We start from the raw sequence: 21,185 nt of genomic DNA, 5'->3' as shown, positions 1-21,185 counted from the left end.
AGAGAAAAAGGCAAAGAAAGTCCCTAAATTTGTAGCTCATCCATCTCCTTGGGAGCAATTGTGGTCTCGCTGTAAAATCAACAGAAGTGGTATTTATCACTAGCAGTAGTTCTGTGAGTAAAAAATGACACCCGCTTTGTCTTTGAGGCAAGCGCTGCTCGGGGTTTCCTTATTCGGTCAAAACTTGAGAACTGTATGGGCAGAAGCTCTTGAAGGACCATCTTCCTTAGGATGCAAATTACAGGACTTCCTGTTTCCTCTGCTGAGTTTCTTTTTTTTTCAGGTTATGTATGACCATTGCTGGTAGTTCTTCCCACTTGCTCATTCACTCTAGAATGATGCATTTAGGGAAATAAAAGCAGCTGTTAATCAAACTGGCTACCTGACTCATACCTGGCAACTGGAACAAGTTGCAGAGTGCTATCTGTTTACACCAGTCTGAACACACAGTCCTCTTTATGACACTGACACATATGCTTTTTTTGTCTGATGGCATCTATCTGGTGTTTATCCAGAATCTCAAGTCCAGTGACACCCAAGCTGTTAGGTCCTTAGTACGCCAACAAGCTCTGCAACCTCTTTCCCTTCTCACCGGTCTTTGCCTGTTCAAGGTCTGTATAACCTTGCAGCATTGTAACCTTGGATCACACTGCTGTGGAAAGAGCTGCATGAGGAAAAGCAGAGAGAAGTCTGGTCAGAGGCTGCCCATTCTTTGCTCAGGAGCTGCTCAGGAGCTCAGACACTAGACTGTGGTCTCTGCTAGAGCTATGTGGCAGCCAAACTTGGGTCTGGCCATGAACTTTGCTGATACTGACCCTGATCTGCTGACTTGACTTTATGGCTTGATCTTGGATCTACCACCTTACTATGGTCTTGTTTGGATTGCCTGTCTGCAGTCAATGGACCTGTTCTGTTTTTCTTGTTCAGATACTATGGGACTGTACCCTTTGGTGAGGATCCTGCCTCATGCCTGTCTTGCTGTCACCTTCAGTTCCTGGCTGACCTTCCCTTGCAGAGCAGCCTACTTCTGCTCTCTGATACAGATCTCTGAAAACCAGAAATTCACTGCCACCCCATTGGAAATCTGGTCAGGGTGAGGAAAAGAACCACTACAGATCTATTAATGAGAGATAGATAAGGTATCCATTATAATGTCTGTTCCTGTACTAAAGTTAAGTGGTTTCACTTAGCACTCTTTTCCTATAGCCATCAACAGAATTCTCACTGACATTTTAAACCCACTCCAGGAAGTCTAAGATTGAGATCTATTTCTCACCATGCAGGCCCTTGAGGACCAGAGTCTCCTTCCTGGGCACTATGACCAAGTAACCAGGTACATGCCAGTGCCCATGGATGTTAGAACTCCAGAATTCTCAGCTAGGGAGAAGCTGGTACTCTCCTTTTCTTCTCTTTCCCATTTCAGACAGGGATGTCATCAGGATCAGTATTCACTTGGGATGGGACTAGCAGCATGGATTCCCTGTGCCCAATGGGTATGAGGGCTTGCCTAAAAAACACAGTCCCCATGATGACTTTAACAAGTCCTGAGTATGTCTGGTGACACCAGGATATGCTTATAGTCAAATGACCAGGAGAAGACATCTATTCAAGGACAAGTTCAACGGCAACATGACATCATGTCTGTCATCTAGCCTTAACCACCTAGCAATGTTTGTGAAGGACCTTAAGGGTATCTTCTCACTAGACTTGGACACAGAATGTTCCTATATGGAAAAGTAACCCATTGGTTACCATTGCACAGCCCATCATAACTGTTGGTATCCTTTGTCTGGCTAGAGGGGCATTCTGGGACAGCATCTATGCTCAGATAGCAGAAGAAAAACCAGCACCATCTCCACTAAGCACAAACATCTTGGTCTACATATCCAGAAGTTCTGCTCCTTCCTCAGAAGTATGAAACACTTCCTTCTTCTTTGAGGAACCCACCCCCCCACCTCGCCCCATCAAACTGTCTCCCTTCTTCACTTCTTTCCCTGGCGACTTATAAGCCAGGCTGAGGATTCTGTCTCTTCTCGCCTGGAAATAGGGATGCTGAGCAGGAATCTTGCATTTGTCTTTAAAGCAGAGTTCATCTGTCATGAACTGAGCACCTTTTTGGAAAAGATTCTCTGCCATCAGATTCATGGCTCTGGAGGTCCATTCCCCCCTTCTCAGAAGTATTCCTTGATGCTTTCCACACTGTATTCCCACTGTTGGCCTTAGAAATCGATGCGCTCTTCTCTACAAGGAATTGGTCATGACAGCAAAAATCTGTAATGGGGCAGAGGGGGAATTGAAAGTTTGAAACAGCAGCTGATAGCACGTCATCAGGTGGGTCTGGATGACTAGGAATGACTTCAAGGCTTATGAAGAAATGCTGAAGTAGATTTGCTTTAGGTTTAGTTTTCCCAATGTGAACATATATTTCTGAATTCTTGGTGGTCTTTTTTTGACTCCACATGAGTTTCTGGGACTTCTGGATGGTTTGTGTTGCTTGTGAAAGTTCTTTCAGAATTGGCTTCCCTGCCAGAAAAGCCTAGGAAGATGGGAAAAAAACCCAACCCTTATGGTCTAGAGGCATGAAATAGAATGTGCTGGGGACAAGACTCAGCTTTGTGTGCTTGAGAACAAACTTTACAACTCTGTAATTAAAAATCATATTGCATATGGAGTTGCAGGGACACTGGTTAGCACACACCCTTGGACAGGAAGATGTAACAGGTGTTAGTGTCTAGAATCTGAAAGAGGTAGAAGACCCTCACATGAACCCTAATAAACTGTGAAATTTTGCAGCCAGTATTTAGATTACATGAAAATGCAGGAAGAAAATAAAGAGAGAATTTCCTGTGCTGCATGAGAAACATCATACTAGTATCAATTGCCTGACTTCCCTACTATATATTCTGAGAGCAGAATGAAGTATATTTCTTCACAGAAATGAAAATGGGGTCCGAGGATACTGGTTAGCTGTTTCTGTGTTTGCTGAGTAGGTGCTTCAAGACATGCTGCTCCCCAAGCAGCACTTTCTTCCAGGGGCGCCTGCTGTCAGCTCTACGGGTACCTTCTGGCTAAGGATTACTTCTTGGTTCTTTTGCAATAAAAATCTGGTGTTGATTCAGTTTTCCTTATGGGGATGAACAAAAATTAAGAGGTGGGCAGAGTCCACTGTTTTCCAGCTTGCAAGGAAGGAAGAAGAAAAGTAGATAGGGGCAGGACTCCAATCTGATTGGAGCACAGAGTGCAGCTTTGTTGTTCTCAGTATCTGTCCATATACAGGAGACACTTACCTTCCTGCAAAATGGGTATACATGGTGGGAGCAGCTCAATTAAATAGCCCACTGTTTCATAAGGGAATCTCGAGTCTATATCATAGGTACAGTGAGAGATTAGTAGGGTAGAAGAGAGCATTCTCTATTCTCTTCTGATGCTTCTCAGTTCTGCCACTTTGCTTTTGCAAAGAAATGTAGCATAGGGAACTGACACACATAAGCATGTTCTTGCAGCATAGCTTTGAAGCAGGCTGCATGGGTACCACCCATGGGTTGTGCAGCAAGAGTAGTTGGAAGATTCATGTGGCAGGACCCCACAGCTGAGAGGTGTGTAGGGACTTGTTTTCACACAGCAAGTACCATGGAGACACTGGGGCCTTCATCTCCTGGAGCAAACAACGAAGGATGTGGTTAGAGGCTCATCTCTTTTTTGAAGCAGTCAGCACAAGTATTGTCTACAGTGCTAAGTAAAAGCTGGTCAGGGATTGATTCCTGGGTTTGGTGTCAAGTGGCACAGACTGACTTGCACCCGCACTGCATAGGATTAATTCCCTCTATATCATATTTCCCTGGAAGTGCACCAAAGCAAAGCTAGAGACTGAACCAACACCTGAGCCATGGACAGAGGTTAAGTAGTTGAATTTTCTTGCTTACTATGCAGTGTAGGGGTACCAACAGGGTCCCTCCCACCTCTCTCTCCGGCAGCTGAAGAGCTCCCTGATCTTCTTGACGCCTGCCAGGATTCATCCCCATGGCAGGATGGGGGATCCCTCCCCATGCACACAAAGATGAAGTATATAGAGTAGGGAGTCGGCAAGAAAAGTCCTTCCCCGTAGTCTGTAAAAAACCTTCTTTCTAAAAGAGGTTTCAAGACTTGGCAGTACAGAGCTGTCTAGTGGAAGATCTCTTATGAAGCAGTTGTAGTGGAGATGGCTAAGAAGACCCATTAACAAGCTCTGTGAACCATCTGGTCTACAAAGGAGCCTTTGCAGGATTCCAGGCATGCATATTGGTGCAGGGTAAGCAACAAAGGAGGCAGTAGAGCCCCTTTTAGAGGATGGGAAAGGAAACATGGAGAACATTTCTTAGAGACCATCGTCTGAAAAACAGAGGTGAAGCAGAGAAAGTCACAGTTAGAGGGACAGGAGAGAATGGGAATGGGTACCTCAGCTGTACAGGCACAGGACTGTGGTACTACTGTCCAGCAGGTAGACACAGGGAATCTGTGGGGACAGGAGGTCCAGGACATCAGCAGATCTGCAGGCCACAAAAAGCTTGGTGTTTCCATCTTCACCAATGGCAGGTTTGATCTCTGCATACCAAGAAGCCCTCCTGTCACAAACTGCTTCAAGGTCTACCTCAGGGCTTTTCAAGAGGTCTAAAACAGGGAAGTTGATGTACACCATTTCTGAGGCTCCTGCTGCCAGAAGTTTTAGTAGTGAGGGAGCAACAGAGAGGCCATCATCTTCCTCAGCTCTCGGCCCATCAGTACTAGACCTTGTGGAACCTTTCACACAGCAGACCCAGTGGCAGCCTCAGCAGAAATTCGGAAAAGGAACTTTCTCTCAAAAGCAAAGGTGAGCTACTAGGCCTGCCATTTGCAATTTACTAACTGCAGAGGAGCACTTAGATCTTGCCAGCCTTGCCATAGCCAAAGGGATAGCCTAAGGGTGGCTCAGGGCACAGGGATGGCAGCATGTGGTGACAAGGGAGCACAGACAGGCATCATCTCCCTGGGAAGTACCTGGTCTCTCTTGCAGCACCTGGAATCATGTCAGCTGCCTCACTGAGATCCACACATTTGGTGGATTGCAGTGGGGTGAGAGAAAAGCTGCTCCTCCAGACAGTGGCTTAGGCCAATAGTATCTAGAAGATAAGTGGGGACATGATGAAAAGATGGCAGGGTTGCCATCATTTTTGCCTGTGCCAACCTGCAGCCTCATCAGAACCAATCTGATGTCCACTGAAGGAAACAGTAAGTGAAACCAGTTCAGGGATTGATGGAAAGATCCAGTGCAATCACAGGGGCTGACAAGAGGACTGGTATGGCAGTACTGCAGAGACAGGGCAGTATGAAAGACAGATGCACATTGATTTCCTTGGAGGTCTTATCCACTGCTGCAAAGGACCCTCTTTTCATATATTTGTGAAGGTTGCCAAAGCAGGTTAGGACAATACCTGTACTACTGCATGCATATTTCCTTGCATGTAAAATGATGTTGTATTTTATGGAGCAGATCATCTTGAGTGTCATCACATGGCACATACAGGAAACCACGTGATCAGGCCCAGTCAGCATGGGTTTATGAAAGGCAGGTCCTGCTTGAACCAACTTGATCTCTTTCTATGACAAAGTGATCAGCTTAGTGGATGAGGGAAAGGCTGTGGATGTTGTTTACTTTAGTAAAGCCTTTGACATTGTTTCCCACAGCATTCTCCTGGAGCAACTGGCTGCTCATGGCTTGGATGGGTGCACTCTTCACTGGGTAGAAAACTGGCTGAATGGCTGGGCCCAAAGTGTTGTGGTGAATGGAGTTAAATCCAGTTGGTGGCTGGTCACAAGTGGTGTTCCCCAGGTCTCAGTATTTGGGACATTTTTGTTTAATATTTTTATCAATGATCTGGACAAGGGGATTGAGTACACCCTCAGTAAATTTGCAGATGACACCAAGTTGGGCAGGAGTGTTGATCTGCTTGAGGATAGGAAGGCTATTCAGAGGGTTCTGGACAGGCTGGATTGATGGGCCGAGGCCAATTGTATGAGGTTCAACAAAGCTAAGTGCTGGGTCCTGCACTTGGGTTGCAACAACCCCATGCAACGCTACAGGCTTGGGGAAGGCTGCTGGGCCGAAAAGGACCTGGGGGTGTTGGTCGACAGCCGGATGAATATGAGCCCGCAGTGTGCCCAGGTGGCCAAGAAGGACAACAGCATCCTGGCTAGTATCAGAAACAGCATGGCCAGCAGGAGCAGGGAAGTGATTGTCCCCCTGTACTTGGCACTGGTGAGGCCACACCTTGAACACTGTGCCCAGCTTTGGGCCCCTCAATACAAGAAAGACATTGAGGTGCTGGAGTGTGTTCAGAGAAGGGCAACGAAGCTGGTGAAGGGTCTAGAGAACAAGTCTTATGAGGAGTGGCTGAAGGAACTGGGATTGTTTAGCCTGGAGAAGAGGAGGCTGAGGGGAGACCTCATAGCTCTCTACAACTACCTGAAAGGAGGTTGTAGCGAGGTGGGTGTTGGTCTCTTCTCCTAAGTAGCTAGCCATAGGCCGAGAGGAAATGGCCTCAAGCTGCGCCAGGGGAGGTTTAGGTTGGAAATTAGGAGAAATTTCTTCATGGAAAGAGTAGTCAAGCATTGGAACAGGCTGCCCAGAGAGGTGGTGGAGTCACCATCCCTGGAAGTGTTCAAAAAACGGGTAGACGTGGCACTTTGGGACATGGTTTAGTGGGTATGGTGGTATTGCGTTGATGGTTGGACTGATGATCTTAGAGGTCCTTTCCAACCTTAATGATTCCTAGTTTTTACTTTCATTAAAAAATAATCCAGCCACCAAGCCAGGAAACATGAAATTATTACTGTAGCCTTAATTGGTTTAGTGGTGGACTTGGTAGTGTTAGGTCAATGGTTGGACTGGATGACCTTGAGGGGCTTTTCCAACCTAAACAATTCTATGATTCTATGATCCCTCTCTCTAAATTGGGGAGATACAGATTTGACGGGTGGACTGTTCAGTGGATAAGGAATTAGTTGGATGGTTGCATCCAGAGGGATGGCTCAATGTCCAAATGGAGACTGGTGACAAGTGGAGTCCCTCAGGGGTATGTACTGGGACCAGTGCTGTTTAGTGTCTTCATCAATGACCTAGACAGTGGGATTGAGTGCACCCTCAGCAAGTTTGCAGGCGACACCAAGCTGAGTGGTGTGTTTGACATGCCAGAAGGACTAGATGTCATCCGTATCCTGGGCTGCATCAAAAGAAGCATGGCCAGCAGGTTGAGGGAGGTGATTTCTGCCCCTCTACTCTGCTCTGGTGAGACCCCACCTGGAGTACTGCATCCAGCTCTGGAGCCCTTAGCACAAGAAGGACATGGAACTGTTGGAACAGGTCCCGAAGAGTGCCACAAAAATGATCCAAGGGCTGGAGCACCTCTCCTATGAGGACAGGCTGAGAGAGTTGGGGTTGTTCAGCCTGGATGAGAGAAGGCTGCAGGGAGACCTTATTGTGGCCTTTCAGTACTTAAAGGGGGCCTGTAGAAAAGATGGGAACATCTTTTTAGCAAGGCCTGTTGTGACAGGACAAGGAGTAATGGTTTTAAACTAATGGAGGGTAGATTTAGACCGGCTAGAAGGAAGAAATTTTTTACAGTGAGGGTGGTGAAGCACTGGAACAGGTTGCCCAGAGAGGTAGTGGAGGCCCCATCCCTGGCAACATTCCAGGTCAGGTTGGATGGGTCTCTGAGCAACCTGATCGAGTTAAAGCTGTCCCTGCTCACTGCAGGGGGTTTGGGCTAGATGACCTCTAAAGGTCCCTTCCAACCCAAAGCATTCTATGATTCTATGTTTCCTTTGGTTAACACAAGCGTAGATTTGATGACTGAGGTGCTCCCCTTAAATCCCTTGTGGATCCATAGGGCCAAGAGTCTCCAGACCTTATGTATTCTTGGGAGACTTTTACATGCTGCCTCTCAGCACCTACCCATCCTTTCCTTGATCTGATTTCTGTTTACTGTTTTTCCATTCACACACATAGGCACTTCTCATTCATGCAAATTCACCCAATGTGGGCTTTTATGACAGAATTGCAGTACCTGAGCTGATCCATAAGCCAGCATGTGTCCAACAAGACACTTTCCTATCCCATGATTTCAGCTTACAGCAGTAATCCTTACTTCCAATCTCTTTGGACACAGTTCTCTTGTATCTATGTGAAATTTATATGTTATGGTTGCTGCACATTAAAACTTAGGATTTTAAAATATGTCTGTGACACTGTGACATAGCTAAGAGGCAAACAGCTCTTGCCTGATTGTTTTAATTCCCTCTATCACATGCTGACATAGTACTTCCCCTCAAATGACAGGAACTGTATCCCTATAGAGCTCTGTTTTTCACACTTTTGACTCCAGGGGCACACAGTTTTCCAATTAAAATTGGCAGAGTGTAGCAAATTTTTGTCTGTAATTTGTTGGTCTCCACCCAGCACAGCCTGACAGCATTCCAGTGATGTTCATCCTGCAGCTGCTTTTGCTGCCCCTTGGCTGCTTATCCCTGTCGGCCTCTCTAGCATGCTAAAGGTAGGCAGGTGAACGAGCTACTGCCCCAACACTGTGGCAACTGTTGTTCTGTAGTGTTCAGGATGAGCTGCTGTACTCTCTGCTTACCAGACAGTGCCATCACTAAGGGCTTCTGGCAAGCTTTCAAACTACTAGGCTTACAGGTATAGACAAATTCTTAAATATCTGTCCTGCAGTGCTATTAAATGGATTTAATCAGAATATGAACCCTTGTGTACAGAACGCTGTACACCTTTCTGTAAGCCTCCTCCAGGTCTTAAGACCTTCAGTCCCATATATCTATGAAAGTGGGTGAGGAAGATAAACACACAGACATACAAACTTATGTCTTGTGGTCCAAAGTTAATACAGGCTGCTTCAAAACTTGTTTTGGGGCTATATAAATATATGTGTCTTTGAACTGCTGTTATCTTGAAACAAAACAAAGGTGGAGCTAAGAGATGGAGCTAATACACTTAATGCTAAGGTAAAGATGGGGGTGTCTGAAGGAAAAAAAGCAGTTAGGAAGGAAACCACTTTCTTCCTTACTCAGGCTGTGCTGGAGGGATTTTGAGTTTCAGAGAAATGAGATGTATCCTGTGGTTAAGTTAAACCTGAGCTTTGAGAAGGATTAATCTCTGTATCTCAAACTGACAATGGTTTAAACAAACATCTGAAAGGAAGTAATCTGGAGTGGTATTTATCTTTGTGAATCTCTATGAAAGTATTTTTCAGAAACTTCCAAAAGTTAGTCATACATTTTGTTACTTTCTTGTGGGCCCAAATGCTTTTGGAGAAGTGGCAGTCAGAAATTTTCCAATGAAAGTATGACCTGAGGAAAACGTACTTTAAAGGAATATATATATTTGACAAAATTTGGTTTTAGAGAGGGCTCAAGTGCAAGCCAATATGAGTTATATTGTAAGAAAAGTTAAGATGTCATTCAGTTTCAGAATAAACTATATTTTGATCTTATGATCCATTGAATGTCTCTGTCCCCAAGAGTTAAACAAATTGAAAGTAAAGTTTTAGTGACTTCTTTGAAGATATTTTCAGTGCACTTTCTCTGAGACATTTTAGTTTATACATGGAAACTTTGGTGGTTTCTTTTTGTGGCTATTATTTCTTTCTGTGCCATTTTTCCTTGAAATAAAAAATCTTTTAATATGATTCTCTGTTACTTTTTTTCTCTCCAGTTTTTATAAATTCCAAGTAGTCATGAAATCACTATTTATTCAAGCCAGGTATGGTAAAATTAACTTGAGGTCCAGGATTTCATGATGAGTATGCAATCTACTAGTGACAGAACAACTGATCCAATGGCTTCTGAAAAGTTGCATTAATGATGGTGCATTATGCTATGACCTTTGCTTCAGAGAATTGTGAGGTCACCTCTAGTTTTGAATTAAATGCCAGGATTTAAATTCTGAAGATTAAAATGATTCTTTCAAATTTCAACAGGAAGGAGGTGATGTGTGCATGTCTGTGTTTGTCCCTTTTTGTAAGATAAGGTTTCTAAACTTATTCTCTAAATATTTAAACCTTTCATCCCTGAATTTGAAGACACAGATAAAAATCAGTGGTCTCTGGTAGCTGGCCTCCGGACCCTCAGATTCTCCAGTACCTAGTTCCTAAACTTCTCACTCTACTCACCAGAGAGTCCAGCTTGAAGTTTGCTGGCAGACCACACACAGAGAAAAAATGGAGAGCATACTCACAAGAAAGCAGTTAGAATTTAATAAGAAGCCAGGACAGTCCGTAGTGATCAGGTGCAGGGACTGGCCAGAAAGTTTACTGCTTATGTGCAACGGCATCTTTTATACTCCCCTTCCCCCATTTGTCCATTTTCCTCCATAACATGATCCTTCCCATTCCCTGTAAACATCCCATAATTCATCCTCTGCATTCCCAAAATTCCATTGTTTAATCCCCAAATTCTCCTCTTCCCTCAAGTTCCCCATTTTAACTTCTGTACTCCTTTATGCAGTGGTCTGCCTTTGTTTGTGCTGCATTCCAAAGAGAACTGAATCACCAATGGAGTGTTTTACAACAGGGAAAATTTCTAAATTAGTCAATTTCAATGGTTTTAGGAATAGCTGATTCAGAGGGATTAAGTTGGCCAAGTTCTTGATTTGTCACTGTTCTTCTGATTGCTTTCTGTGCATTTGAATAGCTGTTAGCCAGATATCCTTAGAAGATTTTTACTTATTAGTCTGAAGTATACATATCCTATGAACTTAGTTGTGTCTCAGGAATCTTGATCCTTAAAAAGGTTAAAAAAAGAATTTTGAGATTTACTACTTACAATATGGAAACTCTGAATAAGCACACACTCTTGAACTTCTAGAATGTTATTGTTAGGAAACATGTCACCAAATACTTGAAAGAAACAATCACTCCTTCAGTAGATCTCAAATTTGACTTACGACCCTCCATAAAGGAGCAGAGAGGCTTAAAGGGAGAAAGAAATCATGACCATCTGCACCTGTTTGGTGCTGCACTAAAAAATGCCAGATTAGGCTACAAAACACCCCTACATGTAAGAAAATCAGCAAAACCACAAAAATTCTTGTCAGCTGTCTTCTGAAACCAAAACACTCCTGTGGACCTCCTGGGGATGCAGTGGATTCAGCTGTGCCCAAAAATGCCAGGGAAGGGGTCAAACCTCATGGATGCAAACTCCCTTCTGAAGGGACAAGGATACTGGCCCAGGGACAGCTGTGCTCCAAAAAGCCAGAAAGCATGAGGTAGCCACTGGTGTTGGGCTCTCTTCCTGAGCTACTTGGGTATGGTGGAGGCGCTAGCAGTATCCAAAAGCACCAGCCGGTGGCATAACATACCTCCAAATGCTGGAAAATTCCAGACAACACTTGACAACAGGGGTTCCAGATCCTTCACATTTGCCACCCCAAAGCCATTAAGGGTGGCTAAGCCAGGAAACATCATCAAATCCCTAAAGTTGTTCAAAGACACCTGAAGGAGTGTACTGAAAGGGGACCTTGGCATCTCACATTTGAACATCCAGAGGTTGGTTCAGTATTCAGAAGCATTTCCACATGAATATGAACCTCAGTACAGGCCAACAAGTGCACAAAACCATTGCCAGCTGGCTGGTGGTCCTGCACACCTTTTCTGTGTCTCCTGACAGCCATTGTGGAGATAGCTGTGCCCCAAAACACTCTGATCTCTCCTTCAGGTACCCACATGCTGCTATGGTATATGCATGCCAGAAAACACCAGGAAATTCCCATAATACACTCCAAATCCCTTGAAGAAGCTTGCCAGACAGCTGTCTTGCTGAAGTGGGGCCAGGAAAGAACATTAACATGACCAGCACCTACCACAGCTGCCAGCAGTCTTGAATACAATATAAAAGAAAATCCTCCTCAGGATGTACTTTTTGTCCTTCTGGTTTGTGGGGAATGGATGAGTTGACAGCACTTGCTGTGTGTAGCCTATAACCTTCATTTTTGGTGAGCTGTGTGGGTCATGTGGCAAGATCTTTGAGTGGGAAGCCACAGGCCTCCTGTGAGTTCTTCATAGTTCTGAATTCAAGGTCTTAATTTCACCAGCAAGTTCATGCATATCTTTCTGTACAGAAAAGCAGTATAGACTTGCACACGGGGCTGCTGATGCTGGCTGTGCTGGAGATTGGGTCAAACACGTATTCTTGCATGTTCATATTGACTTGCAGCAGCCTTCTGTAGCATCAAGGAAGGAGAGTACTACCCCCTGTAGTGCTGGAGGCTATGCTGTCTTCACACCTCATACATGGAGAAAGTGAGACACAGAAATTCACCAGGGAAAAAAGAAACCATGGTTCCAAGTTGTTCTTAAAGCATGCTGTGACCTGCGTTAACTGACAATGATAAATATGAGTCTTAAAAATTGTGAAACAGAAATACAAATGGAAAAATTAAGAACAACTGTTCTTCAAGATTGTCTTTCCATAAACATTTAATAGTGTGTCTTTGGAGTTCTGTGGTAATAATTAACAAAGTAATGTTTTATGACATTTGTTGCAAGTCACAGTCCATACTAGAACCTCTTTAGGATCACAGCTAAAATCACACTAAAGGAGCATCTAGCCTGAAGTGAGTAGCATTGTTAACACAGTCACAGTGTCTAGGTTTCTACATGATTCAAGTAAACATTCAGGATGTGTTAAGGATGACAGGAAATTACTTTGCAGAAGTAATTTTGAAGTGCGTTTCAGAAACTGGAGGAAGCCTTTTCTGAGATAAAGTCCACAGGCTAGGGTTCCAGCAGGAATTATTCTGAGGTGAAAAGTTTTACTAGAGCATGACTGTACATCTGTTCTTGAGGACTTTTTTCCCTAGATATTAAAGAAAGATTCAGAAAGAGTGAGATTAAAAATAACTCAGTTCTAGCTTAAGAAAGTGATTTCAGATGGTGATCCTAGGAATGCAAATTAATCAATAAACAACTTTCACTGCTGCTCACAATGTTTGCACTTCCTTCTAGATTGCTAGAGATTGCTAGAGATTGATTACTGCTAATATTTTAATTCTGTTTTCCTTTTGTAATTACATTAGCAGTGTGTGAGTGAATCCTACTCGTACAGGAGAAATGCAGGAAAAAAACAATGATATCTGGTACTGTAGGAAAGAAAATACATTTAAAGGAAGTCAAAGGAATGGGAAAGAAGATTACAAAAAAGGTGTGAGTATCCCTTCATGCTCACTGTTCTAGCACAAGATCTTCTTGCAAAAATTATCATCACTACACCATAAAATTGTTCTGTGTGAGTTTGTGTAGGTTGTAGGTGGAGAAATAATTAGCAGGAAACAGCAGGTGGAAGAACTGAAAACTACATGCTTAGAGGTATCACAAGAAAGTCTCCCAAGAACTGATACACTCCAGCGACCAGTGGTACTGTTGAATCCACAGGAACTGATAAATTCAGAACACAAGACGACTGCTGAATGGGTGCACAGTCACCAGCACACACTGGTCTCAACAGCAGGTTGAATAGCTCAGAGCACAGCCAAGGAAGCAATAGCTGTTATATACAAAGATGTCCTGGTTTCAGCTGGGATAGAGTTAATTTTCTTCCTAGTAGCAGGCACAGTGCTGTGTTTCAGATTTAGAATGAGAAGAATGTTGATAACACACTGAGGTTTTAGTTGTTGCTCAGTACTGCTTATGCTAGTCAAGGACTTTTCAGCTTCCCATGCTCTGCCAGGGGCACAAGAAACTGGGAGGGGGCACAGCCAGAACAGTTGATCCAAACTGCCCAAAGGGCTATTCCATACCATATGATGTCATGCTCAGTATATAAACTGGGGGGGGGGGTTGGCCGGGGAGCAGCAATCGCTGCTCGGGAACTGGCTGGGTATGGGTTGGCGGGTGGTGAGCAATTGCATTGTGCATCACTTGCTTTGTACATTATTATTATTATTATTTTATTGTTACTATTATCATTACTATTTTACTTTATTTCAATTATTAAACTGTTCTTATCTCAACCCAGCAGTGTTTCTCACTCTTACTCCTCCGATTCTCTCCCCCATCCCACCGGGGTAGGGGGAGTGAGCGAGCAGCTGTGTGGTGCTTAGTCGCTGGCTGGGGCTAAACCACGACAGTCCTTTTTGGCGCCCAACATGGGGCACGAAGGGTTTGAGATAATAACAGATTAACCAGAGTGTGTTAAGGAATCCGTTAGCAGTTGCTGGTCACAATATTAGTTCATCTGATCTGCACCATGCTCCCTTTTTTGCTGTACATGTTGAAGATCGGTGTTGGTTTTTGCAGTTTGTTGTGCTCTACAGTGATTAGTGATGTTTTGCCTGGGAGATTTGTTATTAAAACACTGACCTTGAGCACTGTTTGGTATCTTGGGTTTGTACTGAAGCCACTACTGTACTTCAGGTATCACCTTATGGAGAGGATTAGCAATTATACCTCTTCCTCTGAGAGGTTTTTTGTGGAGGAAATACAGAACAGTACCTTCTCTACCTTCTTCTATGATGTTTCCTCCTTCATTACAGTAACTTTTCAGTATCTTGAACATCCGTGGGTAGTTAATACAATAGTACATCTATTGCTATTTCTTGGGAATACTGTTTCGGTTTTGATGAAGGTTAGTAAGCAATTTAAGAATATCATCCAGAGATCTGCCCCAAGGCTGGATAGTTATGAGTGGCAAGGTGTGTGGGATAGTATGGGCAAGTACCTAGGGCAGTGGGCACCTCCAGTGTTTTGGAACTTCACCCCTGAACAAGTGCAGAATCCTGAAGAACTAGTAAAGTATTTGGAAAAAGTATGTTGTCACCCTGGCAACTCCAGAGAGACACAAATCATTGCAACATGCTGGGGGCTGGCCCATGCCTATCGAGCTGTGGTCAACACTATTCAGAACCCTCAAGGGAAAGAGAAGGTCTCTGAATCTGATGACAAGACAACAGGCACTGTGGCCACTCCAACCCTGGTGACAGGCACTGCGGCTACTCCAACCCCCACCACAGGCACTGCGACTACTCCAACCCCAGTAACAGGCATCGTGGCTAAACCAGAGAACCAACCCACACCGGTATCAGTTGCCCCTATACAGAAGAAAAAATGCACAAGAAAATCAGCTTGTTTAGTAAGGGATGAAGATGAACCAGGGCCATCACGAGAACCAGAGGAGGAAGAACCCATAAATGAGATGGTAACTACTCGATCCCTATCCCTGATTGAGCTGCGAGATATGCGAAAAGATTTCAGTCGTCATCCAGGCGAGCGCATCATCACCTGGCTGCTCCGATGCTGGGATAACGGGGCCAGTAGCCTGGATTTAGAGGGTAAGGAAGCCAAACAGCTGGGATCCCTTTCCAGGGAAGGGGGCATTGACAAAGCAATTGGAAAAGGGGCAAAACCGCTCAGCCTCTGGAGGCGACTTCTGTCAAGCGTGAAGGAAATGTATCCCTTCAAGGAGGATGTTTTATACTGCCCAAGCAAATGGACCACCGTAGAGAAGGGTATCCAGTACCTGAGGAAATTAGGCATGCTGGAGGTGATTTATAGTGTCCTGAATGATGAGCAGTTACCCAAAGATCCAGATGAAGTCAGGTGCACACAACCCATGTGGCGGAAGGTGGTACGGAGCGCACCAGCATCGTATTCCAACTCGTTGGCAATACTGGCCTGGAAAGATGACGAGGCACCAACAGTGGATGAAGTGGCTAGACAACTCCGGGAATACAAAGAAAGTATCTCTTCCTCCCTACAGGCCTGTGTCTCGGCTGTGGAAAAACTGTCCCAAGAGTTCCAACAACTCAGAGAGGATCTGTCCTACTCCCCACCTGCACGGACCAGTGTCTCAGCCATTAGGAGTCAACGTCCTTATGCTCAAGAGAGAGGATATAGAGGATACACACCACGGGGCACCCTGTGGTTTTACCTGCGTGATCACAGAGAGGACATGAGGAAGTGGGATGGAAAATCCACCTCAACCCTAGAGGCATGGGTGCGGGAGTTGCAAGGAAAAACTATTACCAAAGGCGGTTCTCCCAGGAAAATTGCAGCTCCAGTTTCCAGTGAGCAGTTCCCCAGACAGAGTAAGAGGGCTAATTTTACTTCCAACCTTAATCAAGGGGCTTTTGATTCACATTTACAGGAAGTGAACAGCGAATACTGTGACCAGTGTTAGAGGGGCCCTGCCTCCAGCCAGGTGGAGGAAAGGGACAACCGGGTTTACTGGACTGTGTGGATTTGATGGCCTGGCACATTAGACCCACAAGAGTATAAGGCTCTAGTGGACACTGGTGCACAGTGTACCCTAATGCCATCAAGTTATAGAGGGGCAGAACCCATCTGTATTTCTGGAGTGACAGGGGGATCCCAACAGCTAACTGTATTGGAGGCTGAAGTGAGCCTAACTGGGAATGAGTGGCAGAAGCACCCCATTGTGACTGGCCCAGATGCTCCGTGCATCCTTGGCATAGATTACCTCAGGAGAGGGTATTTCAAGGACCCAAAAGGGTACCAGTGGGCTTTTGGTATAGCTGCCTTGAAGACAGAGGAAATTAAACATCTGTTCACCTTGCCTGGTCTCTCAGAGGACCCTTCTATTGTGGGGTTGCTGAGGGTCGAAGAACAACAGGTGCCGATCGCTACCACAACTGTGCACCAGCGGCAATATCGCACCAACAGAGACTCCCTGCTTCCCATCCATAACCCAATTCGTTGACTGGAGAGCCAGGGAGTGATCAGCAAGACTCGCTCACCCTTTAACAGTCCCATATGGCCAGTGCAAAAGTCTAATGGGGAGTGGAGACTAACAGTGGACTATTGTGGCTTGAACAAGTTACACCACCACTGAGCGCTGCCGTGCCAGACATGCTAGAACTTCAATACAAACTGGAGTCAAAGGCGGCCAAGTGGTATGCCACAATTGACATCGCTAATGCATTTTTCTCCATTCCTTTGGCAGCAGAGTGCAGGCCCCAGTTTGCTTTTACCTAGAGGGGTGTTCAGTACACCTGGAACCAACTGCCCCACGGGTGGAAGCACAGCCCCACCATTTGCCATGGACTGATCCAGGCTGCACTGGAACAGGGTGAAGCTCCAGAACATCTGCAGTATATTGATGACATCATTGTGTGGGGCAATACAGCAGAAGAAGTTTTTGAGAAGGGAAAGAAAATAGTCCAAATCCTTCTGAAGGCCAGTTTTGCCATAAACCAAAGTAAGGTCAAGGGACCTGCACAGGAGATCCAATTTTTAGGAATAAAATGGCAAGACGGACGTCGTCAGATCCCAATGGATGTGTTCAACAAAATAACAGCTATGTCCCCACCAACTAGCAAAAAGGAAACACAAGCCTTCTTAGGCGTTGTGGGTTTTTGGAGAATGCATATTCCAAATTACAGCCAGATCGTAAGCCCCCTCTATCAAGTGACCCAGAAGAAGAATGATTTCAAATGGGGCCCTGAGCAACAACAAGCCTTTGAATAAACTAAACAGGAGATAGTTCATGCAGTAGCCCTTGGGCCAGTCCAGACAGGGCAGGATATTAAAAATGTGCTCTACACCACCGCTGGGGAGAATGGCCCTACCTGGAGCCTCTGGCAGAAAGCACCAGGGGAGACTCGAGGTCGACCCCTAGGGTTTTGGAGTTGGGGATACAGAGGATCCGAAGCCCACTATACTCCAGCTGGCAAAGAGAGATATTGGCAGCATATGAAGGAGCTCGAGCTGCTTCGGAAGTGGTTGGTACTGAAGCACAGCTCCTGCTGGCACCCCGACTGCTGGTGCTGGGCTGGATTGTTCAAAGGGAGGGTCCCCTCTACGCATCATGCAACTGATGCTATGTGGAGTAAGTGGGTTGCACTGATCACACAACGGGCTCGAATAGGAAACCCCAGTCGCCCAGGAATCTTGGAAGTGATCATGGACTGGCCAGAAGGCAAAAATTTTGGAATATCACCAGAGGAGGTGGTGACACGTGCCGAGGAGGCCCCACTGTATAATAAACTGCCAGAAAATGAGAAGCAATATGCCCTGTTCACTGATGGGTCCTGTCATCTTGTGGGAAAGCATCGGAGGTGGAAAGCTGCTGTATGGAGTCCTATACGAAAAGTTGCAGAAGCTGCTGAAGGAGAAGGAGAGTCGAGTCAGTTTGCAGAGGTGAAAGCCATCCAGCTGGCTTTAGATACTGCTGAACGAGAAAAGTGGCCAGTACTTTATCTCTATACTGACTCATGGATGGTGGCAAATGCCCTGTGGGGGTGGTTGCAGCAATGGAAACAGAACAACTGGCGGCGCAGAGGCAAACCCATCTGGGCTGCTGCATTGTGGCAAGATATCGCTGCACGGGTAGAGAACCTGGTTGTAAAAGTTTGTTACATGGATGCTCAAGTACCCAAGAGTCGGGCCTCTGAAGAACATCAAAACAACCAGCAGGCAGATCAGGCTGCTAAGATTGAAGTGGCTCAGGTGGATCTGGACTGGCAACATAAGGGTGAACTATTTATAGCTCGGTGGGCCCATGACGCCTCAGGCCATCAAGGAAGGGATGCAACATATAAATGGGCCCGTGATTGAGGGGTGGACTTAACTATGGACAGTATTGCACAGGTTATTCGTGAATGTGAAACGTGCACTGCAATCAAGCAAGCCAAGCAGTTCAAGCCCCTCTGGTATAGTGAACGATGGCTAAAATATAAATATGGGGAGACCTGGCAGGTTGATTATATCACACTCCCACAAACCCACCAAGGCAAGCGCTATGTGCTTACCATGGTGGAAGCAACCACTGGATGGCTGGAAACATATCCCATGCCCCATGCCACCGCCCGGAACACCATCCTGGGCCTTGAAAAGCAAGTCCTGTGGCAACATGGCACCCCAGAAAGAATCGAGTCAGACAACGGGACTCATTTCCGAAACAACCTCATAGACACCTGGGCCAAAGAGCACGGCATTGAGTGGGTATATCACATCCCTTACCATGCACCAGCCTCTGGGAAAATTGAATGATACAATGGACTGTTAAAGACTACCCTGAGAGCAATGGGTGGTGGGACATTCAAACATTGGGATACACATTTGGCAAAAGCCACCTTGTTAGTCAACACTAGGGGATCTGCCAATCGATCTGGCCCTGCCCAATCAAAACTTCTGCATGCTGTAGAAGGAGATAAAGTCCCTGTAGTGCACATAAAAAATATGCTGGGGAAGACAGTCTGAGTGACCTCCCCTCTGGCAAAGGCAGGCCCATTCGTGGGATTGCTTTTGCTCAAAGACCTGGGTGCACTTGGTGGGTGATGCGAAAGGATGGGGAAGTCCAATATGTACCTCAAGGGAATCTGATTTTGGGTGAAAATAGTCAATAAACTGAATTGTATGATGTTAATTGCTATATAATACTGTATGTTATCTCTTAACTGTATGTTACTATAGTAATAATGTTAATATAATAATAGAGTATGTTAATGTTAAGTATGTAATACTGTATGTTATGGTTGCTATATGCCACATCAATGGTATTACAGTAAGAATTGCCCAGGTTAATGAAAATAAACTTTGATGAAACCGTGTTGGAATGAGAACTGGCTTCAGCATGCAGCAATCCAACACTGCACACCACCTCTCCTGCTCTGAAAGACTGTGATGACAGATGGAACCCAAAGTCATGGACTAAATAAACTCAATGGGCATTTTAGAGGGATGGCCCATAGACGAAGGGAATGATATCTGTGTGTATATATCAAGATAGGGAAAGTGGTAGTGATCAATTAGAACACATTGGAAGAGGGAGGTCCTGTGCATGATGTAAATGCTATAGAATAAGGGGTGGATACTGTCCCGGTTTCAGCTGGAATACAGTTAATTTTCTTCCTAGTAGCAGGCACAGTGCTGTGTTTCAGATTTAGAATGAGAAGAATGTTGATAACACACTGAGGTTTTAGTTGTTGCTAAGTACTGCTTATGCTAGTCAAGGACTTTTCAGCATTCCATGCTCTGCCAGGGGCACAAGAAACTGGGAGGGGGCACAGCCAGAACAGTTGATCCAAACTGCCCAAAGGGCTATTCCATATCATATGATGTCATGCTCAGTATATAAACTGGGGGGGGGGTTGGCTGGGGAGCAGCGATTGCTGCTTGGGAACTGGCTGGGTATGGGTTGGCGGGTGGTGAGCAATTGCATTGTGCATCACTTGCTTTGTACATTATTATTATTATTATTATTTTATTGTTACTATTATTACTATTTTACTTTATTTCAATTATTAAACTGTTCTTATCTCAACCCAGGAGTGTTTCTCACTCTTACTCCTCCGATTCTCTCCCCCATCTCATCTGGGTAGGGGGAGTGAGCGAGCGGCTGCATGGTGCTTAGTTGCTGGCTGGGGCTAAACCACGACAAAAGACTAGAACATTATTTACAAAGGTACTGTTCTAAGAGGTTTCACTGCTTAAATAAAAAGTAAGAAGGTGGATGCAAAGACATTTCAGTGAGTTGGCCTAAATAAACAGCAAAATTGGGCTTGTGTAAGACTTTTGCAACCTGCCATATCAGATATGCTGTTCTAGGCATGAGTAACAGTTGTGTTTCCATATCTGCACAACTTAAGCCACATGAAGATGAAAGAAAATGAAGTGTAATGAAGAAACTATGGCCTTTTAAAAGACGGATATTTTGGTTTAAGTAGCTATCCAGTTTGATGTTGAAGTCCTGCCTTCCATTTTTATATGCAGATGCAGAGGTATAAAGAACCATCATACAAGACACCTGGTTGCCAATATGTAATGTGCATGTATATGTTGGTGTGTACATGTAGTGTTCATTTCAGGAAGGTGTGTAAGGAATGAGCTGTATCTGTGTACTATTGATAAGTTTTCTATTTCTTAAAATCATGTTCTGAAGGGCATTGAAAATAGAGTCCATAGCATATTTTCCAGAATTTCAGTTATGAAAATTCCATCTATGTTTATGGATATGCAAATCTGAGAAGGATCCTGTAGTGATCTGTCAATTACATAGCACAACATCTTTGTATTTCTTGCCTTGAGCTAATGACTAGAATCAAATTATTGTTTCATTACTTGGAAAAGAGGCCAGACTGTGATTTAGAAAACAAATGAGGGCTGTTTTCCTTTTTATTCTGAATTACTCATTGATGATTTTTTTTA

Source organism: Pelecanus crispus, chromosome 1, assembly GCF_030463565.1.
Source record: "Pelecanus crispus isolate bPelCri1 chromosome 1, bPelCri1.pri, whole genome shotgun sequence".
Lineage (NCBI taxonomy): Eukaryota > Metazoa > Chordata > Aves > Pelecaniformes > Pelecanidae > Pelecanus > Pelecanus crispus.
This window is presented reverse-complemented; position numbering follows the sequence as displayed.